Source organism: Lissotriton vulgaris, chromosome 5, assembly GCF_964263255.1.
Source record: "Lissotriton vulgaris chromosome 5, aLisVul1.2, whole genome shotgun sequence".
In the NCBI taxonomy this organism is placed as follows: domain Eukaryota; kingdom Metazoa; phylum Chordata; class Amphibia; order Caudata; family Salamandridae; genus Lissotriton; species Lissotriton vulgaris.
The window spans coordinates 1,817,341,185-1,817,360,283 of record NC_141693.1 but is presented as its reverse complement, the minus strand read 5'-3'; positions in this window follow the sequence as shown (position 1 = coordinate 1,817,360,283).

Sequence of the window (19,099 nt, the reverse complement as noted above, 5' to 3'; positions counted from 1 at the left end):
GATAGCATTTCTGGGGTATGTGGTGCAAATTCCCCTGAAGGTTCGCAGATTTGCTGCCATCTCCTTACTCCTAGCTAAAAGAGAGGTCGCAATATTTTGGAGTAGCAAGAAAGCACTAAAGACAACTGGATGGGTCCAAAGGTTGGCGACCTGCTCCACAAAAAGTGATATGAATACCAACACTGAACCAACGTCTTCTAGGCCCAAAGATATTCGGGGGCCGTTCCGAGCTTTCCTGGCTTCACAGCAGCAAGCCCCTCCCACGCAGCAGGGACAGGATCTGGAGCCGACAGGGGTGGGATGAAGGGGACACTGTATTCATAATGTGCTTGTGTATATTCTACATATTATGATAAAAGGAACTGAATACATGCTTGGAGCAAAGTGGGCTAATGATCGGTCGGGAGGAGTTACCTTCGATTGTAGGTCTACTATGCCAACTACTGGGGTTTTAGAATGCATCAGTTGTGCTGTGATCACCGTTGAACTGTCATGTCGTGCCTTGATGATTATACTGGAATAACTATGTTGAAATGTAATTTATATGTAATGCAATTGAACTCTGCGCTCTGCTTTATTTCTTCAAAACTGCTAAATAAAGTTAAAAAAACAACAACAAAAACGTGCCCAGTCTCTAAGCAGTACTCCTTCCATGTCAGTCTTGCATGAGCAACGCTGATATTGTCATTGTTGATTGAGCAGAACCAGCACTGTAATGTTTTACAAGTAGGCCGAGATCTCTCTGCCACTAGGGCAGAGATCTCCAACAGTAAAGTATAGGAAGAAAAATGATAACATTTATTACGTAATTTATGAATTATTAAAATAAATATTGCAAATATTTTAATGTAAAATAGAAACTGTAAATCATTTTTAAACAATTATTTTTAACCGAGAACTAATGAAAAAAACAATGGACCAGCGCATTAATGCATCAAATGAAATGTAAATTAAATAAATACGTGAAATGTTAATTTACTGTATAAATATTATTCTTTGAACAAAGTTAAACAATCACACTTGCACTTGCATTTTAGAAGTTAATTAATATTTAGTACATTTAATTAAAAGTTATGTATTTTAGTATTCATTTAACATAATATTTAATTTATATTAAATGTTTAAACGCTTAATGTCATTCTTTTTAAAACTAAGTAAATATTAATATTTAAAATTAAAAATATGTAATATTTAATTTAATCTAACTTCTTAACTATATATACTTGTAATTTATATGTTGAAATAATTCAAATATTTTAACATTATTTTCTATGAGGTATAATATTAGGTTCCTGCCACTGTATTACGGTACCTGTGAGAGGCCGTGTCTAGTGCTTCACTTTAACGCCAAGGCTGGAGTTCATCCGTAATTCACTATAGTTGACACATTAATCTAACATATACATTCACACTGCTGACATCAAATTCTACACAAGCCAAATCAAACTCCGATGTGCGATAGAAACTTCTGAACCATTTGGAAAGTCGCCCCAGGAGTACAGAAAGCACTACAATGTCATACCAATAGCAGATTGCGTAAAATGCCAGAACCAATAAAACAGCACAAAATAACTTTGAACCTTGTTGTAGGATAGCGATCAATAAATAGACAGAGTGAGTAAAATTCAAACAAACTTGCAGTAAATGTTGGAATACCCAACCTGATGTATTCGAATGAAAGAAGATTAATTAAAAGCAAACAGCGGCACCATTACTAGACTTTTTGCTTTGCCAAAGCTTTTTGCCAATGCTTTTCCATTGTAGCAAAAAAACAATGCTTGTCTGTTGTTGATGCAGAACAGCATCGTCAAAACCCCCCCAAAAAGCAGCTGCAGTTTGAGGATGTATACGTGTTTTGCTCAAATATGAATTTTCCTTGAAAAAACAAAAGACAAGGAACAATTGGTTTAATTAAATTATTCAGCTGGGCGTACAGTTACAGAAGCAGGTCTGAGAACTGTCTCAAAGTGCAATCGATCTAAACAAGGTTTTATACATTTACTAGCAGCCCGCCCCAGCGTGGGGCAGAAAGGGGCTGGGGGCAGCATTTGATGCTTGCGTGCACTAAGGGCTCCCGCCCGTCCCTCTGTGCACACCCGCTGCCGCTCCGACCCCCCCCGCCCGACTCCTCCCGCCCATCCCTCTGTGCACACCCGCTCCCCTCCCGCCCCGACGTGACTCCAATGTGCCTTTAACTCACCTGAGCTGCCGCTCCTTCCCGATCTCCTCACTTCACCGCCGCTCCATGTCCGCCGCTCCTCTTCGTCATGACTGGCGGCAAGAGAGGGCCGCGTAGGCTCTATGTAGAGATCTTGAAACTGCTAAATGCTCACCTTTTAAAAACTGCTCATTGAACCTGTGAAAGGAAAATTAATCGCCCCTCGGCGCAACGCTCGTAATTTTAAACCACCGGTTGTGAATATTTTTTAACACTTGTAGAATTGTTACTTGCACAAACACCGCTTCTCGGTGCAACGTTTGATTGAATTTTAAAAGCATTTTACCCTGTACTGGGCTTCGTTCCGCCGCGGCTTGTGCCGTCAGAGCGGCGGGCCCACAGCTAAACCATTTCCGCCACCTAACGCGGAAAACTCACTTCCGCCCTGACCTGCTGCTGAACAGGCAGGTTAGCGGTATAGTGTATCCCCTCCCCCTATAAAAATGGCATTGTGGAGGAAGCGCAGCGGACGAGCGCAGCAGGAGCGCCGACTTCGCGCCGAAGTCGTGCCAAAGTCCTGCCCGTCTGCGCCCGTCCGCGGCCAACCGGGGCTGGGGGCTACACCCTCTGTCCAACTAAACTTGAACCATGCCACCACTATCACGTATGACTCCCAAACTCTGATCAAACTTATGCCGCCCGTCTCTGACGGCTGCCTACATTCTATTGCACTCGGCAACCCCACCAATATATGTACCCATTGCAGCTACCGACCCACGTGTCTGGCAAAGCACTTACAACCCGCAAAAACATATCAAATGTTTCTGCTAAATTGCCGCTCGCTCACTAAACACGCGGTTCAAATGTCGCTTCTTTTAGAGGACACCAGCCCGGATGCCATTTTTCTTACAGAAACATGGCTCAAAGAGGCGTCAGACCCTGACATCACCTCCCTTCTGCAACAGGGATATCTATTACAAAGAGTCGACAGGTCAGAAGGCAGAGGAGGAGGCATAGGAATCCTATACAAAAACCATTACCAATGCAGGATCAATGCAGGGTCAATATCAAACTGCGAAAGCATGCAATTCGCCCTCGACCTCTCTCCTACGGCGACCTTTTCAGGCATACTCATCTACCGCCCCCCTAACCAAATGGGAGATTTTCTCGACTCTTTACAACTTAAAGTCGCTGACTTAGCTGTTATTAGCCCACACCTCACCATACTAGGTGATGTTAATATCCATCTGGATAATCCAGATGATCCCTCAACTAAAGCCTTGCTAGAGAATTTGGAAGCTATCCAACTCACTCAGAAGGGTTTCGAACCCACACATGAGAAAGGCCACCTTCTGGACGGAGTGTTTAGCAACGACCACAGACTAGTGGTAGGAACCCCTATGGCCCTCACATGGTCTGACCACTACTTGGTCCCCCTACGGTGGCTACACACCGCCTCTGTCCCACCACCCCCGCGTACATCGCTTCAAGGGAGAGAATGGACTAAGCTCTCTGTTGACAGGTGGACAGACGCTTTACTTACCACCACCCCACAAGCCAAGGATGACCCAACACTACTGTATGATAACTATTCCCAATGGATCTCCAAGGCCCTTGACTCTGTGTTACCACTAACAACACTAAGGGAAAAAACTAAATCCAAGGCATCACCATGGTACACTCCCAAACTCAAAGAAATGAAAAGACACTGTAGGAAGCTAGAAAGATCTTGGAGGGCTTCTCGCAGCAGCTCAGCCAAAACAAACCATCATGATGCCATAAAAGAATACAAAGCAGAAATTAATTCAACTAAAGCCCGCTTCTTTGAAGACAAAATTAATAACGCCCATAACTGTCCCAGAGAAATATTCCAAAGTGCAAAATCTCTAATTGACACCCCATCCACTCCCCAGGATCCCAGCAAAGCACAATTCCGATGTAATAATCAAGCGGAATATTTTTACAAAAAAATACAACTAATCTCTTCAGCATTTATTGCTCCAGATATAGCTGACCTTGAAGCAACCTTGCCACCCGGCATCACACCTCACAGACTAGTAGAGTTCCCCCTAGTAGGAGTGGACGCTTTGGAGCATATTATGAGTAAAGTTTTATCTGGATCCCCAAGTGATCCTGCACCGCCATGCCACCTAAAAAAGATCACAGATACAATACGGCCAGTTATTCTTAACATCCTTAACAACTCCATCAGTACCGGCATAGTCCCTACGGCCTGGAAGGAAGCTCAAGTACGAGCGCTCCTGAAAAAACCCTCTCTAGATCCAGATAACATGGCCAACTACCGCCCTATATCCCTGCTCCCCTGGGTTAGCAAACTGCTCGAGAGACACATCAATACATCTCTAACTCAATATCTAGAATCAAACAATATACTCCATGATTCCCAGGCAGGTTTCCGCCCCAGGTTGGGAACGGAAGCAGCCCTTCTGACTGTGACTGAGCTAGCTAGGAAACAGATGGACGCAGGCGGCACTACAGCAATTATTTTGCTTGATCTTAGTGCCGCCTTCGACACTGTAAATACCATCATCCTCATCCACCGTCTCAAGCAAATCGGAGTATCAGGAACAGCCATTCGATGGCTACAATCCTTCCTGGAAAACCGCTCTTTCCGAGTAGTAGAGGGTACCACACAATCCAGGACTTGGCCTCTTGATCAGGGTGTGCCTCAGGGCTCGTCCCTGAGCCCCACCCTTTTTAATATATACATGCTCCCTTTGGCAGACATCGTCCATTCATTTGGCCTGGAGTTAGTCACATATGCTGACGATACTCAATTGATCGTCTCCATGAACCAAACCACCGCCTCCCCGCCCAATCTTGAGAAATGTTTAGTGGCAGTTAACAAATGGATGGCCAGCTCCCACCTAAAACTTAATGGTGATAAAACGGAGCTTATGATTCTTGGAAACCCAAACATCCCCTGCCCGCTCCCGAACTGGCCCCCATGCATGGGCACCCAGCCTCAATCTAAACCCCAAATAAAGAGCCTAGGCATCTGGCTTGATGCTAATCTCAATTTCAACCATCAAGCAACGATCGTATCTGCCACCTGTTTTGGCATGATGCGTATGCTTAGAAAAGTACTACCACTTCTCCCTCCACAAGCCCGCAGGATCATGGTGCAAGCTATTATTCTGTCCCGTTTAGATTACGGGAATGCGCTGTACCTAGGGGCCCCGGCGACTACAACAAAGAAGCTCCAAGTCACGCAAAACGCAGCAGCCCGCCTCCTGCTGGGCCTTAACCGGCGGGACTCAGGGACTGCTGCTCTAAAAAAACTCCACTGGCTACCCATCAAGGCCATAACACTGTTTAAATCAATGTGCTTTATGCACAGGGCTATGTGGAAGGAAGCGCCAGCAATGATCTGCTCGCTGGCTACTCCATATCTCCCCCGCAGGTCGCTGCGCTCTAGCACAGCCTTTCTGGCTACTGAGAACAAAGTCAAACGTGCCAGATGGGGAGGCCGTTCCTTTTCCTGGAATGCGGCCAAGGCCTGGAATGCTCTGCCAGTTTCCTTGCGTGGCGAACCCAATCTCCTAAAATTCCGCAAGGAACTAAAAACCCTCCTTTTCACGTAAATCTCACTACCCTTACTTGTCCCCCCAGTCACACTCAGCGCTACGAGGCCTCCGGGTAGTCTGCGCTCAATAAAACCCAATTAATAATAATAATAATAATAATGACGCACCTGAGCCGCCGCTTCTCCCCGCGCTCCTCACTTCACCGCCGCTCCATGCCGCTCCTCCTCGTCATCACGCGCGGCCAGCGCAGCGTCGCCGCCGGCGCTACTTTCAGGGCACTACTTTTTTTAAAAAGTTATATTTATTAATTTACGTTTATTTTTTATTTTTTATAGCCTATGTCCATCTGCACACCCTGACAATTTCTACAATGTATCGGGTGTGTGGATTGCCGCTGTGGTTCCCGAGTTTACCTGGCTCAAAGGTGTGTGTTCTCTCTTTATAATAGTAGTATAGATACATTTCTTTGGGTATCATAAAATGCTCCCGTAGATCCTTTTTTGGTAAAGAATGTCTTTAGAGTCATATATAAGGCCCTAATAAGAAATGCTGGTGGGCCTCAATCCTGCGTGGATATAATGGGGGCCAGTGAGTAGCATGTCCAGCTGTCTGGCATGAGGGGCATGTGATCACTGAATGTACTGTGTGTACTGTGTCCTGATTGGCTGTGTGTTCCTAAGTTCACGTGGCATCTGACTTTATGGTGTTTTTTGGAAGGTGCGTACTCCTACGGCCATGTGTGTTTTATTGGGGCCAATTCCCCTGGATCATTGTGGTGTCACTGCACCTTTCTGTGGGACTGACCTGAGTTTCCTGTTCGCTCATTTGTCTGCCGGCTACACGTCACCCCACCTGTGACCTATCATTCAGTAACCTCAGGTCTCTGTATCAGAGCGTGCCTGACCACAATTTTCTGAGTCAGAGTAGAGGGAGAGTTCATGATGTGTGAATTTGATAATAGAGATGCAATTTCATTCTTACATATGAAGGTATCATTATTAACATTGATATTGACTTTTTCAGTATCAACATTCCCCCCTCTAGTTGAATTTTCAACTACACTACCCAACCCATACTTCATGACAGCCACATTATTGGTATTTTATTTGTTCTTCAGTTTTGATCATTACTACTTTCCTAGTTACTTAAATTCTACCCAATGTGAGAACTGTGTTTTTACAGCAGAAAACCCCTAATTGCCGGAAACCACACCAAAAACATAGCAATAAGAAAATGGGCAGTAATGATGTGCATAGTACAGACAGCCACAGGAGGAGCAAGGAGAACCAGTTCAAGAACCACACCTGCTCATGGGCACCTCCCTCCTCCAGCACGTCTCTTTGTAAGTGGTGTAGTGCTTGGGTGGCAAGAGTCTGAGTTCCATTGTCCAGGTCATTCCCTGGGATAAAGGTGCAGCAGGATGCACCAATCAACGCACACACCCCTCCCTCCATTGTGGTCATTAAGGGACCCATTACAATGGCAGTCAGGTGATCTTATGACTGCCATCGGAGCAGGAATGAGATCAGCCAACAAGTAGTAGGCGGTCCAGTCCACCATATTTTGATCAGACTGCTGTGTAGGTGGTGAGTAAATGCATTTTTCTACTGCGGCTTGTGCTGCAGGCGTGAAAAGCACCTCAGTACAAGCCGCAGTAGAAAAAAAATTATTTACAAACATCCATGCACCGTGTATCAGGCACCATGTGGTGCATGGATGTTTGGGGGCACACCATGTGCCCCCTGGCCACTTAGCAGTTGCCCACGGGCCACTTGCTCCATTCAGGATCGCGATTCCGACTGTGGCCTGACAGGATCAGTAGATCCTGTCAGAGGCGGTGGTCCATCCTCTGAGATTTTAGGGTCTGACCACCTGTATCATAATGCGGTGGTTGGCCCGAAGGGCTGTATGTCGGTGGGACTGCCACCGACTGCCTGTCAGTGGCGGTCCCATCGGTATCGTATTGTGCCCCTAAGTCTAACATATATTGATGTTGTATCACCATGAGTCGGATGGGTCTAAGTTCTTCCTTGATCGAATTAAGGGCAAGCTCAGTGCCGTTCATCATCTTGAGCATTTCCCACCTGGTTATCTGCAAACAGCGGGCATTCCCCTGTAAGGTGAAGATGGGTATCGACCCTCCTGCTGATATCTGTGCATCAGAGAAGATTCTGAAATCTTCTGAAATGTCCTTGTATTCAGCCCAGCCAAAATAATCAGCAGTACTTTTTTCACAAGTCCGATGCAGCAGAGTCGCCTTCTTCTTTAGTGGGTGTTGATACAGCTCTAACAGTTCTTACCGGGAATGACCATGGTCGAATGTGTATGGTAACGAGGGAACAGAGTACTTTGGAAAACGACAACACCTGGGCACAGTGTATTTTACATTAAGCTGACATACAACTCTAGACTAAACTTAATTACACATTCAATAAAAGAACAAATGCTAACCAAAGAATAAAATTAAACAATTTATTTTTTCATAATTATTGTTCTTGTCTTTTTTTAAAAGAACTTAAAAAAATAATATATAGACAGAAATATAAACATATTTACAATGTTAATACTAATTTATACACCACATGTGTTATCTTCTTTTGACAATTGGTGCATCCTATATACTCTTTGCTCTATATATCAAGTAGCAAGATTATCATATTTTCAAATCATTTATACACACATACATTTTTCAATTTTCCATTTGATCAAAAGAAGTTGATATTAAAACCCATTAATCACAAAACCATGATGCGCTGAGACTGGCAGCTTGTTGACAAACAACGCGTTTCGGCTAGGCCTTTGTCAGGACTCTGTCACAGTGGTTACTAAATAGAAGATAAACATCATTATAGTCTAGAGTTAAGATGTCCACTTGGATAAATATAATGATATACTGAACTAACAAGTACCCAGTCGATAGAGGGATCTCATCTAAGGTTTCTCTCATTGAGTCAATATCAAATATTAAAAAGTTATAAGAAGAAGATAGATAGAAGTGTCAACTAATAAAGTTGTCAAAGAACAAACCAAAAATCTCACATCTTGTCAGTGTCAAATATTGAAAGATTGCGCCAGAAGAGTAGATAGAAGTGCCAACAAATGAAGTTGTCAATGGACAGACCCAACGATTCCAGTGCACATAAATGAAAAGAATAGAACTACTTGATATCTTATATCTAACTTTTGAATCGATACTAACATAGTTGAGGATATGCCTAATCTACACACCTTTGTATGCCTTCTTAGGTTAATAATTGAGTTAAAACCATATGTTAGGTAAGCCTACCTTGTGGGTATCTAGGATACACTGGCCCAGAGTAAATTTAGACATATGATATCGCTGTCATGGACGTGTGGTGGTTGTATCAATAAAAAGGAACAATATTTTGACCAATATTTTTCCTATTAAACTCCAGATACTGAATATTTAAACACAGAATCTCCTTTTTAATGATTAGTACCTTTCTAGCTTTTTCTTCCTTTCTGCGGCTAAATAAATATTTGTGTGTACTCCTACAGGTACACCACGTCAAAATAATATTATTTAGTCTTTCTTCCTAGATTAAAATATTGTGAAAAGAGAGATTTATTATAAAATATATATCAACCAAAAAGGCAATGGCTGAAAATATAGTTATATACAATCATGGCTCATTACACCACCTCTAGATGTAAACAGTATACATTGCAATAAAACCTAAGCAACTATAAATCTTTGCCTCCCAAAGAGTAGTCAGAATGTTCCTGCCATGTGGTTGCTCCATATTGATATATGTGTTACAAACGTAACAGAGCAGACAAATACCTAAGGGATTAAAAAATGTGATTATAATGACTACACATCAGACAAACCTCCTTATACAAAGAAGACAAACTAAATCATTATACTTATACTAACAACCAGATTTGTGACAATGAATTCAACCTTGTTCTTGCACTATGACCATGCATATATAAATAATTCAGGGTGTATCCTCTATTTGTATTGGTCTCCTGTATAAATGCTGGAAAAAGAGAAGATATATATGTTCAGCGCTAAAGAGGTTGCAGTGCTAAAGCGGCATGTGTTTCTATGATTTAAAAACGGGTGTTGTTACACTGTTGACCTCGTTCTTTATCGGGCTAGTTAGTTTAGGGTATTTTTGGTTTTTCAATATAACGATTGATAAGATGATAGCCTACCTCTATACCGGGCTAGTTATTCATGCCTGTCTAACTACTTCATAGGTATATTGATCAATAGTTTTGACTAACATGTCTTGTCTTAAACAATTTTAGTACTTATACTCTTTACTTCTCAGGGATTACAATCAAAGTATGCACAGTAATTAAATATACATAATCCCTTCTACACCACCTGAACTTCTTAGTAAGGAATTAATGTCTCCAATATCTAATACGCATGCAGGTCTGAATAGCCCAATAGCTATCTATAAAGGCTTACCGGCAATACCTGGCACATGATCTCACTGCTTTCACAACGCCAAACCAAGGATTTTAGCGTGATTCCTTCTTTATAATCCTACCGCTATTAATGTCGACCCAATGCAGTCACATTTACAGGTCGAATTGCGTAATGAGGTCCCTATTGCTGGATAAATGGTTGTCATATTGGAATTCCCTAGGTGCACATATTTCAATGAAATTTTTACCTAAATAAGCATGGTTATTGTAAGTAGGCCACTGCATGCTCTTTACTTATCGAGGATTAAATTCAAAGACAGCACAATGATTTAATATACATAATCCCTTCTCCAACGCTTGAACTTCTTTGTTAGTGATAAATATCTCCAATCTCTAATACACTTGCAATTTGAATGGCACAATATCAGTTTTTTTAGGTCTCACCTTTGCAGAGTGCATGCGCTGCATCGGAGACCTTTAGCCGTCGTTCTGCTCTTTTTCGAAGCACATATTCGTGCTTGTGGCGACATACACTTTGCGGGAGCGTGCAGGGACGTGCCACAAGCACAAGTATGTACTTCAAAAAAGAGCAGACTGCTCTCCCCAGCGCGCGCGCGGGCACCACTCACGGGTGCACCCCTCCACCTCTCTCTCCCGCTGCAGCCTGCACACTTCTTTTTTTTACTTTCAGCGCGAGGCGCGAGCGCGCTTGTCCTTAATTCGCAATCAGTGGGAAAAACAATACAAAAAGGAGACTCACAGCACACTATTAAAATTCTAAATAAATAGATGGTTGCGTAAGAGCTTTCCTAGTAAACTGCTTACGTATTTTCTGGTTTTGTCCCCCAGTACTGTTTCTAAGCCAGGTTAGGAATTAACTAGTCTGCCATGAGGGGCACATACTGTTCTCTGTGTCAGGCACTCAAACCCAATAAGCTATTTCGCCAGGTTTGCAAAAGGAGAGCACCTTAAAGAAACATGTGCACAACAGTACCGAGTATTCTTTAGGATGGAGAAAAACAACGATCAAAATCTGCAAGATCCCTTCATTCACAGCAGCACCATGTATACTAGCAACACTTTTAAATGCATTAAATCCTATATGTCTGTGCGTTAAGCCAATGAACGTTCATTGTGTTCCATACTGTAGCGGGAAAAAATACAAACAGCTCCCTTCTCCTCCCCAACGGCTCACTTTACCCTCCAACTTTGGCAACAGGATGTAGAACTCTTAGATACATGCCTGTTAAATCCATATCCCCTGACCCAATTTTCGCATACACTTACCGGCTGAATGGATCTGGCCACGAGTGTTGTGCTGCTCCGATCTCTTGAGTGTGTTGTGCCTATCTCCCACCTTCCTGTACCAAAGGGTATGCTATTTTTTTGAGTGGTCGGGTGGAAGCTGTCGTAATGTAACAACGTGTTCCTAGCAATGGGTTTGATATACAGATCCACTGCCAGGACACCCGTATTATGTTTGATCACCACATCCAAATACTCAACTTGACTGTTACTGATCTTATTAGTGAAATTAATGTTATCATCACACAAACTAAGTCAGTCAAGGAATTGCATGAGTTTGTCCCGGGTGTCTGTCCAAATAAAAAAAATATAATCTATGAATCTTGACCATTTGGCAACAGATTCATAAAAAGGTGCTATTTCATTGTAGATTAAATTATTTTCAAATAAGGACATGTATATGTTGGCCATTGTTGGGGCATAAGATACCCCCATGAGGACACACCCTGATTTTGTTTATACAGCTGGATATTAAACTCAAATATATTGTCTTCCAGTATAATTTTCAAACATTCCAATACAAAAATGGTAGGGCATGTGAATTTATAAGTACTCATTAACCAATGAACCGCTGCTATAGCTCCATCTATAGGAATGTTACTATATAGAGCTTCACTGTCCATCTTAACCATGTATTGTGCATTCGCACAAAAAGGTGTATCTTCAATTAGGTTTATAATGTGCCTAGTGTCTTGAACAGAGGCCGGTGTTCGCGACACATGTGGACATAGAATGGCATCTACATATTTGGCATGTGGCTCTGTAGCTGAACCAATGGTTGTTACTATTGGTCTCAGAGGGGGATCGACCTCATCTTTGTGAACCTTTGGTATGCCATAAATACTGGCCATCTTCGGATTTTCTACATTAAGGAATGTCCATTCCTTATCACAGATATCTCCATCCCTCAGCACTCTGTTGGTCAATCTGCGTATTTTGTTGGATATATTTGACGTTGGATCTCTTGCAATAACATAACATAACATAACATAGTCTCCATTTTAGCAACATAGGTGGGTGTGTCGAACACAACTATACCACCTCCTTTATCACGTGCCTTGATGGTGCTTGTAGGTGTCTGTTTTAGTTCTTCTAGGGCTTTATATTCCTCTCTGTTTAAGTTAAAAGGAGTTTTTTGCACATGTTTAGTGATGTTAATAATCTTGTTATAAACCACCTGTTCGAAAACAGCCACTTCTGGTGGAAGTTGATCCACAGTAGGAGTGAATGTGGATTTTTGGGTGAGTCCAGACAAATTAACATTTTCTGGTTGTGTGTCCTGATTTGCAAAGAATATCTTCAATATGATCTTTCTAAAAAAGGCCATTAGATCTCTAAATAATTCAAATTTATTGAGGCCTGAATGAGGAGCAAATGCAAGTCCTTTGGACAATAATGCATAAGCTAACTCTGACAGGGAAGAATCACTTATATAAAAAATCGGTATGGCTTCTATTCCCTCTAATACTGGGCGTTGTGAGTGACTAAGTATTGATTGAAATCCATCTGTGGATTGCCCTGGAAGCGTGGTTGATATTGAGGCCTCCAGTTGCTCCGCCTCGTGAATCGCCTCCCTAAAAAAGGTTGAGCACTACGTTGCCTCCTCGAGTTGTATACATTACAACTGGATTCATAGTGTCCAGACGGGCCTTCATTATCCGAATCTGATGTATCGGAAAAAGAGGTAGCTTTGCAGCCATATCCATATTGTCTATTAGTAGTCTGGTCATTATGTGCTCCCTCATAATGATTATAATAATTTTCGAAATAAATAAGGGTAGGTGTTTTCCCTGCTGAAGAAGCGAACATCTTTTTTTCAATTTGTCTAACTATTGGTCAAATAGTTGGTGTATGAATGGAGATCTCTTTCTATTTTTTCCAACTTTTTCTTGGTCTCCTCAACTGGACCTGAGGCTTTGAGTTTATTTTCCAGATCTAATATCTCTGCTGCCAGTTTTTCTATATCCTCCTTGGCAGTTTCCACAATAAGCATCATGTAGTCACGGGAACAACTATTGGATATCATTGACCATCATTCCATAAACTGTTTTATTTGGACCAGTAGCCCAGGTATATTCCGCACTCATAGGCCTTGGGGAATTACCCCTGCCTTCAGATACTCTAACATATATTGTCCATGTAACTCTAAACGTTTGATCTTTTTTCTAAGAGCTAACACAGCTGTTGTGCCTTATTTTTATCTGTGTTATTCGTCATTTGATTGCCAAAGTTAACTACACTCCCCACCATATTAACAAACTGTTCATCTGTAAACCCAAAGGTTTGTAGGTTTGCCATTGTTTCTAGATATTAAGAAATGAAAGAATTTTCTAAAAGGAACAGGGGGGAACAGAGGCACGCTATACTGGGACGATCTGCGTGTAGGCAAACCCACCGGACTGCCAGAGGGTATCCATCAGTGTGGAGATGCCCCATTGCATGTCCGGAATTTGCAGGATTGTGCCTCAGTTTTTATTTGTGCCCAGTGGAATTGTTCCTTTACCTCTGATACACAAGGAATACAGTGTAAGTTTCCAAACAATTTGGGGTTTCCCATTCCCTTCTAGCCATGTATATCCACTCATGTCTGTATCCCAGATTTCCTGACATGTGGTGTCTCAGCTGTTGTTAAACCCTCCCCATCGAGTCTCACTTCCCTTTGTATCATTGAAATGAATGGCCCTAAACTGGAATTCCATGTCTGGTGTTCATTTGTTATTAAAGAAGACTGCCCCAGATACGCTAAGGATTACCCTGGGACTACTGATGGAAGCAGGGGCAGGGGTGTTCATGCATTGGTTCGGTGATTTTGCTACCTCCAAGAATCTCTTCTCTGGGAAGCCTTGGGGCCAAACAGTATCCTCCCCTATGGTGCTCCCCCTGCGCATCCTATCTAGCTCAGTTTGAATGTCGCTAGGCTCGGTAAAAAGGTATACAATGTTGTTGGATTTGTCTCATATGTGGTCAGACACTCTGCGGGGTTCTACCTTGTTGGGTTGAATTTTGGCCCTAATCCTACATAGGTGTAGGTGAAGAAGGCATTTTGCTTTTCGAGGGGCTACCGCTTGGAACAAGTAAAGCCTATCTGTGGAGCCTACTGCATGCGGTATCAGCAAACAGAGATAACATGACCTGGATGATGTCTTGGAGCCCACTGCTCATACAGGACTCTTTTCCATCGGCTGTACCTGCGGGGCTGATTAACTCTGAGGCTAACCGATCCCCTCCGGCTTCGCCAGGCTTGACGCTGGGCGTGTTTCCACCTATATCTGCGCCCGCCTCTTTAGCACTCATGGGCAACTTGAAATCGGGCTCGCCCTTGGACCCGTGCCCTGCTAAATTTCTGGCGAAAATGGCGGAGGTGATTAATCCGTTGGCGAATCCGTTATTGAATCTCTCGCTGAGCCAGGGAGTGGTTCCGCAGGCTTGGAAGCAGGCAATGGTCATCCCGCTGCTCAAGAAGCCTGGTCTGTATCCAAAGGCCCCAGTCAACTACAGGCCTATCTCTCTGTTGCCGGCTCTCACGAAAATTGTGGAAAAGCACGTTCAGACAGTGCTTTCCAATTTTCTAGAGACGAATGAGATTCTGCAGCCCACCCAGTCGGGCTTTCGTCCAAATCTCAGCACAGAGACTGCGCTCCTCGAGGTCTCAGAAACCATTAAAGGGGTTCTGGATACTGGGGGCAAAGCCATGCTGGTGATGCTGGATTTGTCGGCGGCTTTCGACACCGTCCCCCATGATGGCCTTCTCACAAGACTTTGTGAGATTGGACTACGGGGGACGGTGCTCAGCTGGTTTTCTTCCTTTCTAGCTGGCCGCCGGCAAACGGTCTGGGCCTCGCCAGATTCCGCTGTGATGCCGCCTCTGGGAGTCGGGGTCCCTCAGGGCTCTATTTTGAGCCCGACCCTCTTTAACATCTTTATGACCCCTTTGGCGGCGTTGGCGGAGTCGTTTGGGGCCCGGATCGTATCCTATGCAGACGACACCCAGCTCCTCTTCTCGTGTAAGAGAGGAGGAGACTTTGATGGGGAGAGTATCCGGGATTGCCTTGGGGCTGTTTTTCAATGGTTCCAACTGAACAGCCTCAAGTGCAATTCCGATAAGTCCGAGGTACTCTTCTTTGGGTGTGACACGGAGCCAGACTGGCAGGCTTGGTGGCCTATTAATATGTTCCCCCCGACTTGTTCATCCCAAATGGCTAAGAACCTGGGGGTCAAGATGGACAAGGGGTTGACGATGAAGTCCCAGATCCTGGGGGTGTCGGGCATCTGCTTCGGCCTCCTTAGGATGCTGCGGAGGTTTCTTCCCCTCTTGTCGGAGGAGCACAGGAAGCTGACTGTGCAGGCCCTGATAGGCTCTAGGCTAGATTATTCAAACGTTCTGTACCTGGGCCTGCCAGAGTACCTGCTACAGCGGCTCCAAGTTGTGCAGAATGCTGCGGCGAGAGCTATTTTTGGCTTGAATAGACGTGCTAGCGCAGCGGGTTTGCTGCAGACTCTGCACTGGCTCCCAATCCGCAAGCGGATCGCCTTTAAGGCTCTGACCCTGACCTACAAGGCCCTCCATGCGATGGGAGCAAAGTACCTCCAAAAGAGACTTGCCTTCTACCATCCGGCTCGTTCTCTGAGGTCAGAATCCCTGTTTTTGGCGACTGTTCCACGAGTGAAGAGAGCGCGCCTGGGAGGTCGCTCCTTTGGACTACTGGCGCCACAGTTGTGGAACTCTCTGCCGCTTACACTTCGGGGAGCCACCAGCCTACTTGCTTTTAGAAAAGGCCTCAAAACCTGGTTGTTTACCCAGTAGGCCTTCTTGCCTGTTGTGTCTTCTCTGTCTGTGATATTTTCTTTTTTAATTGTGTTATGTTATTACACTGTAGCCCTCCTTACTAAAAGCGCCGGGACACTCTTTTTGAGTAGCCGCGCGCTATACAAAAGCCAATATAACATAACATAACATAACATAACATAACACTGCGGTGATGTGCTGATGCCATGTGTTGTGTAAGAGGGAACTGCGTAGTGCATGTGGGATGCTAGTGTTGGGTTCAATGTAATTGTAAGTTTTATGGGTCCTTATGCATGTGCTGTAATAGTTTCTTGGTGGACTCCATTTGAGTAGGCAGATCTTTGGTGATGAATGGATGCGGCAACACCCATACTAAACAGAGGGTATATAGAAGAGCAATAATACATAACTTATTGAACATTGCAGGTCATGGGATGAATCCAGAGGAGGTATATGTTGTCCTCTAGTATTTGGGAGTTTCTTTAGTTTAAAAAGTTTGAGACAAAAAGTTCACAGAGCAGTTCATGGGGTGTTTGCCAAGGAGAGTTTCAGCCGCACATCAGTGAGGTGGACCCACGCATTGTTCCCCTCCACCTTGAGGGCAGTTGATGTTGCGAAGAAGTCTTGCTAGGGTCTTTCAAACTTGGCTAGCTTCCATTTCCTCATAAAATTTCGAATGAAGATTTCTTGTCCATGTTAAGGTGCTTGATATGTTAGCTTGGTAGTGGTGTACTTAGGGCTCTGGTGGTGGACCTGCTTAGATAGGAATTTGGCAGTTTTGATTTGTTCAGAGAGATATACATGCAATTCTCCCCCAACGTTTGAAAGCTAGCTTCAGTGATTAATTTGGTCCAGGTTTGTGGGATGGGGAGTCCCCATCAATCTACCAGTCGTGATCTGCTATGGTGTGAGATGATGATCGCTGCTGGGCGTGTTTCTCAGTGCAAACAAGGCTACGGCAGATATTGGAGCCATTTCCTATTAAGGCTGGCACAATTTGCTTCTTTTATTTTTTAACAGGCCGTTGAGTCTCTCAACGATGCAGTTGGTCTGGGGGTGATACACTGAGGGCAGTTTATGTGTTATTCCCACAAGGGTGCAGATGTGATTGAACATGGAGTTGACAATGTGTTTTCCATTCGGAAAGTGCTTGACATCAAGTTCAAGTTCAAGTTCGGGCATTTATATAGCGCACTACTCACCCAGAAGGTCTCAAGGCGCTTGGGGAAGGGGTTCATTATTTGTCGAATAGCCAGGTTTTAAGTTCTTTTCTGAAGAAGATGTGGTTTTGAGTAAGGCGAAGGTGAGTGGGGAGTGAGTTCCAGGTCTTGGCAGCCAGGAAGGAGAAGGATCTGCCACCCATGGTGGATTTTCGGATGCGCGGGACTGCGGCGAGGGCTTGATTGGACGATCTTAGTTGGCGGGTGGGTTTGTAGAAGGACAGTCGAGTGTTTAGGCATTCGGGTCCTAGATTGTAGAGGGCCTTGTGTGCGTGGGTGAGAAGACGGAATGTAATTCTTTTGTTGACGGGAAGCCAGTGGAGGTCTTTTAGGTGTCCGGTGATGTGATCTTGGCGAGGGATGTCCAATATGAGTCTCGCTGATGCGTTTTGGATGCGTTGGAGTTTTTTCTGTAATTTTGCTGTGATTCCGGCGTATAGTGTGTTACCATAATCCATTCTACTCGTGACCAGTGCGTGGGTGACAGTCTTTCTTGTCTCGAGAGGGATCCAGCGGAAGATCGTTTTGAGAATGCGAAGTACGTTGAAGCAGGAGGATGAGACTGCGTTGACTTGTCTGGACATCGAGAGAGAGGAGTCTAGGATGAAGCCAATGTACCGTGTCTTTGGGTGTGGGTGCTGTGCCCAGAGCGGAAGGCCACCAAGAGTCGTCCCAGGCAGAGGGGGAAGATCCTAGGATGAGCACCTCCGTTTTGTCTGAGTTGAGTTTTAGGCGGCTATGTTTCATCCATTCGGCTACTTCTTTCATGCCTTCGTTAAGATTGGTTTTGGCGGTGTTAGGGTCTTTGGTGAGGGAAAGGATTAATTGAGTGTCGTCGGCGTAAGAGATGATGTTGAGGTTGTGTTGGCGCGCGATGGATGCGAGTGGGCTCATGTAAACATTGAAGAGGGTGGGACTGAGTGATGATCCTTGTGGTACTCCACAGATGACTTCAGTGGCCTCTGAGTTGAATGGGGGAAGTCGGACTCTTTGAGTTCTCCCGGCGAGGAATGAGATGATCCAGCCCAAGGCTTTTCCTTGTATGCCGATGTTGCTGAGGCGTTGTATAAGGGTGCTGTGGCAGACTGTGTCGAAAGCGGCGGAGAGGTCGAGTAGAATGAGGGCCGCTGTTTCTCCGTTATCCAGTAGTGTTCAGATGTCGTCTGTCGCTGCAATGAGGGCGGTTTCGGTGCTGTGTTTGGCCCGAAATCCGGATTGAGATGGATCGAGGGAGTTGTTGGATTCAAGGAAGGCGGCGAGCTGGCTGTTGACGGCTTTCTCAATGACTTTGGCGGGGAAAGGGAGGAGGGATATGGGTCGGTAGTTTTTAAGTTCAGAGGGGTCTGCTGTGGGTTTCTTCAAGAGGGCGCTGAGTTTGGCGTGTTTCCAGCTTTCTGGGAAGGTGGCAGAGTTGAACGAGCAGTTGATGACATCACGGAGATGGGGTGCGATGATGGAGTCAGCTTTGTTGAAGATGTGGTGCGGGAAGGGGTCGGTTGGCGAGCCAGAGTGGATTGAGTTCATTAGGCGGATGGTGTCTTCAGTGGTGATTGGGTTCCAGGCGCTAAGGTTGTTAGTTGGCGGAGTAGGATCTGAGGGGGGTGGGGAGGGTTGATCGTTGGGAGTGTTCTCGAAGCTGTTGTGGATGTTGGCAATTTTGTTGTAGAAGAAGGAGGAT